Below are 5,000 nucleotides of genomic sequence, written 5' to 3'. Positions count from 1 at the left end.
TCCATTTTCAGGGCTAGTTGCTTCGGCAGGTGAGTTGTTACACACTCCTTAGCGGATTCCGACTTCCATGGCCACCGTCCTGCTGTCTTAAGCAACCAACGCCTTTCATGGTATCCCATAAGCGTCGACTTAGGCGCCTTAACTCCACGTTTGGTTCATCCCACAGCGCCAGTTCTGCTTACCAAAATTGGCCCACTTGGCACTCTGATCCGACAATTGTATCTCGTGGCTTCATGATCCAAGCAAGCCAGAGATCTCACCCATTTAAAGTTTGAGAATAGGTTGAGGTCGTTTCGGCCCCAAGGCCTCTAATCATTCGCTTTACCAGATGAGACTCGTACGCGTTCGATGAGAACGGACGAGTGCCAGCTATCCTGAGGGAAACTTCGGAGGGAACCAGCTACTAGATGGTTCGATTAGTCTTTCGCCCCTATACCCAGTTCCGACGATCGATTTGCACGTCAGAATCGCTACGGACCTCCATCAGGGTTTCCCCTGACTTCGTCCTGACCAGGCATAGTTCACCATCTTTCGGGTCCCAACGTGTACGCTCTAGGTGCGCCTCTCCTCGCAATGAGAACGAGACGCCCCGGGAGTGCGGGGCCGCATTGTCTCGCGGCCCATCCTCCCTCGATCGGACACGCGCAACCCACTCAGGGTGGGCACGCGCGCCGATTTTCACTTTCATTTCGCCTTTAGGTTTACAAGTCCCAATGACTCGCGTACATGTTAGACTCCTTGGTCCGTGTTTCAAGACGGGTCCTGAGAGTACCCAAAGCAATAGCGTCGCCGACCGGTAATCAGAGACTCGGCCAGTCCAAGAAATCCGCCAGCCAACAGCTGCCGACGCCCCAGCACGGAATTAAACTCCGTAAAAACTGAGAACGATCGACGATGCTTGCGGCGGTCTAGACGCACACACATTCGAGAATGGATTGGTTGCGGCCCGATACCGTCTAGTGTACCGTCGTGCAGTCGGCCGGGCGACCGAGGGTCTGCCGCGTGCGCCGAAGCGACGCGACAGTCACCCGCTCGGGCCGTAGACCGACACACAACGGGTCGCGACGTTCTACTAGGGGAGAAGTGCACGACTACGACGCCGGAGCGTTCGAATCGAAGGTGGCGTGCCCTCGCCAATGGAACCACGAAGGCCCACCCGGAGCATCGCTCACCAACGATCACCGACGCCGTCGACGATGAATCTCCCCATTCGATCTTTTGGGTTTCTCAGGTTTACCCCTGAACGGTTTCACGTACTCTTGAACTCTCTCTTCAAAGTTCTTTTCAACTTTCCCTCACGGTACTTGTTCGCTATCGGTCTCGTGGTTGTATTTAGCCTTAGATGGAGTTTACCACCAACTTAGGGCTGCACTCTCAAGCAACCCGACTCTAAGGAGAGATCCTCCCGAAACGCGTTCCGGTCACTACGGGCCTGGCACCCTCTGTGGGTACATGGCCCCATTCAAGATGGACTTGGACGCGGTTCGACGTCACGGGATAAACGGATCCTCCCGAACACTACATTTCCCAACGGCGGAACCGCGGGATTCAGTGCTGGGCTAATTCCTGTTCGCTCGCCGCTACTAAGGAAATCCTTGTTAGTTTCTTTTCCTCCGCTTAGTAATATGCTTAAATTCAGCGGGTGATCTCGCCTACTCTGAGGTCGCTTCAACGTCACGACACGGTGACAATTTTTTTTTTTCAAAGAAAAAAAAATTTCGTGCCATGTGGGCGCGATTCGAGAAAAGCAAGACGGTTTGATAACAATGCGACAGAGGGTCTTTATTTTTATTTCTCTCTCCGAGAATCGCCTCAAAGAGAAAAAAAAATAAAAAAAAAAAATTAATTCGAATAGAATCGAGAACCTTATATTCTATCTCGATCGAGAAACGTTTTATGCATCTCGCCAAAGTGCCTTTTAAACTTCGTTCGTCGTATCATGTTCGAGCTAAGACTCACGCAAGACACCCGTAACGATCTCCGGTTTTTAACGCCCGTCCTCTTTGTATAATATATATATATATATATACACGTGTTATGTATAATATATCTCCCGTAGCCGTTTCTCTCTTCTCGACGATTCCAGCGGTTCCTTGTTTTCGCCTGTTATTGCTGGCACAGAGATCGAACACGCGACATGTATATAACATATCGGTTTCTTTGCTCTGTACCAACGACGAAAACGCACGGGAACTCACGCAAGTGGAAAAGCGAGCGCGAGACGTACACAACGGGGTGAATTTATTACTCGGGGACTGGACGACCGGCGATACGTTAGGATGCGCGGTCCAGCGATAGACGACGAAGAGACATGGGATGACCAACGATCTCTTTTTCTCTAAAACTCGGAGCGCCGAATCGCCTTAAAGCAAAAAAAAATCACACGCGCGTACGTCGTACGTACGGCGCGTGTATACCTCGTCTCTAATCAAGTTTCGTTAGTCTTTCTCGAGCCTCGCCAAAGAGGATCGTTCTCTTCCTCTGCGCGATCTCTCCGTGCCAATGTCAGAGATTATTCTCTCTTTCGCACGACGACGAAAACGACTATTTTCGACGATCCGAACAACTTTGTAACGGACTCACATGCACATCTTAAAATCGGGTACAGAAACGTTGCGCAACACCGTGAGCTTTTCTCTTCTTCGTCACCCTTAAATATAGCCGATCGTAGACGCACGCTAGATCGTAACACACACTTTTCGTTGATTTCCGACGAACGTGGCTTTGGGCCAGGCGCGCGGGCAGAGAGATACGCGACCGACGGGGAAAAATTCGTCCCGATACATGTACGCGTACTCTCCGATCTCCGCGCAACGCTGGGGATCATCTCCCTAAGTCATCAGCGTTCGAAGAAATCTCGTGTGTCCGTTCCCGGATCTACGGCTTTCTCTGGGTTCACGAAGAACAGAAAAAAGCACAGAGGATGAAAAACGCAACGACGACCCATCGATGCGACGGTCCTCGTTGTCTTCTCGTCAGTCGTCTCGCGCCTGCAGAATACATCTCTGCCGCACGAACAGACGGAGTGGGTATTCGATCCCTGGGGCTGTACGAGTAAAAACATCTTGATGAAAAGACGGTTGTGTTTCTTTAAGGCACACAGTTTTTCGTTACGCCACCAAGTTTAGGTTTAGGTTTTAATATCTTGGTTCTCTTTTCTCTCCTCTCTCGACTGACTTTGTTCAAAAATATTTTTGCTTTCTCTCAGTCTCGCCAAAAATTCATTTAAGACGACGTCGGGGGCGCGGTCATTCGTGCTTATCGAAGACTAACAAAACGTAGCAGAGGCTGATACAAAAAGAAAAAAAAAATCGGCCACGAAGAAAACTCGCTCTGTGTATCTCGATAACCGCGTCGACGACGACGGTTCTCTCCGCGCTCTTTTAATTCGTATCCTTCTTCTTGCGCTTCGTCCGACTCAGAAACGTTCGTAAAACACGAACGACGGCGGGTTGTCAAGCCAAGAAGGGACAGAGAAGAGACGGAGGTAGTTTTGCGAGTCTCCCGTGAACGCGATAGATTTTTCATATATATTTGTATCGAGAGCATGCGTACGCCGGTCTCCACACGATCCAGCGACGAACGCCGACGAACGTCCAACAATCGCTCGTACGTCGCGTACGAGCCCTCGACCGCTCTTTAATTCGTATTCTTTTGCTTGGCGCTCGTCCTCCGACTCGGAAACGTTCGTTTAAAGATAAAACGAACGACGGCGGGCTGTCGACGAGGCAAGAAAGAACAGAGAGAGACGGACCGAGAGCAACGATACGCAACGCAAGCAGTCTTAGGTTTACGTGAGCAACCCTCAGCCAGGCGTGGTCCAGGAATTGTATCCGTGGACCGCAATGTGCGTTCGAAATGTCGATGTTCATGTGTCCTGCAGTTCACACGTTGACGCGCAATTAGCTGCGTTCTTCATCGACCCACGAGCCAAGTGATCCACCGTTCAGGGTAATCGTTTATGCATGGATTTTTGTTTGTGTACTCAGGTTTTTGTACTCTTATTCTCGGTTCGAAAGAAGCCGATATCCGACAAACGTCCGACCAACGGGAATCGAACGCGCGGAAGTCGCCATATGATTGACGACACGAAAATACGTTCGAAAACGAAATCGGACGGACTGCGCGACGACACACGCAGCCCGCCGACCGGGCGTAAAGTGCATTATAATATATAACAACCAACGAGATCGAAGCTCCGTTCGTCAGGAAACGACGGGGATATAACACCCGATTCTGAATCCTCTGTACAGCACACGATCTCGCGAAGAAAGCGCACGGTGGCTAGCCCATGATATATATATATGTTCGTTCCTCTCGTCCAGTTATTCGAAGCAAACAGCCGATATGCATCTCCATCGTTCGGGTAAAAAAAAATCGATGGGACGCGCACGGTCGTAGTCTTCCTCGCGCGGTCGTTTCTTCCCGATAGCCAGAAGCAGAGTTTGAAAAACTCTAGCGACGGAACGAGGCATTAGACTCTCGACAACGAGGATAGAGAGACGGCCGGCGATCCCCTCTGAATCGACTTCGGTGGTTCAGGTAAAAATAAAAAAAATCGATGGGACGCGCACGGTCGTCGTTCCTCTTCCTCGCGCGCGGTCTATTCTTCCCGATAGCCAGAAGCAGAGTTTGAAAAACTCTAGCGACGGAACGAGGCATTAGACTCGCGACAACGAGGATAGAGAGACGGCCGGCGGTCCCCTCTGAATCCACTTTGGTCGCTCAGGTAAAAATAAAAAAAAATTCGAAAGGGACGCGCACGGTCGTCCTTCCTCTTCCTCGCGCGGTCTTTTCTTCCCGATAGCCAGAAGCAGAGTTTGAAAAACTCTAGCGACGGAACGAGGCATTAGACTCTCGACAACGAGGATAGAGAGACGGCCGGCGGTCCCCTCCGAACGGATGGCGACAACGACGACTAAAGCGCGAAAAATCGCGACGAAAAGGAACGCATCTCCGTTCAGGTGTATGTGTGTGCGTGCGTTTAAAAAAAATTCGAT

At 50.7% G+C, this 5,000-nt stretch overlaps 2 non-coding genes across 2 annotated transcripts in view; both read right to left on the bottom strand.

Annotated features, from left to right (window-relative positions):
* Positions 1–1,666, bottom strand: part of LOC139997462 (large subunit ribosomal RNA) — a 4,173-nt gene extending 2,507 nt beyond the window's left edge. The window contains exon 1 of the ribosomal RNA XR_011802842.1: positions 1–1,666. This exon is cut by the window's left edge and continues 2,507 nt beyond it. This is a non-coding gene — a ribosomal RNA (large subunit ribosomal RNA).
* Positions 1,667–3,799: 2,133 nt separating this feature from the next.
* Positions 3,800–3,954, bottom strand: LOC139997463 (5.8S ribosomal RNA). The gene has a single exon (XR_011802843.1). It is a non-coding gene; the product is annotated as a 5.8S ribosomal RNA (ribosomal RNA).
* Between the last annotated feature and the right edge of the window lie 1,046 nt (positions 3,955–5,000).

Source organism: Bombus fervidus, unplaced genomic scaffold (assembly GCF_041682495.2).
Source record: "Bombus fervidus isolate BK054 unplaced genomic scaffold, iyBomFerv1 scaffold0092, whole genome shotgun sequence".
Taxonomy (NCBI): Eukaryota; Metazoa; Arthropoda; class Insecta; order Hymenoptera; family Apidae; genus Bombus; species Bombus fervidus.
The sequence above is the reverse complement of the archived record's forward strand: the minus strand, read 5'-3'. Positions and strand labels throughout refer to the sequence as shown.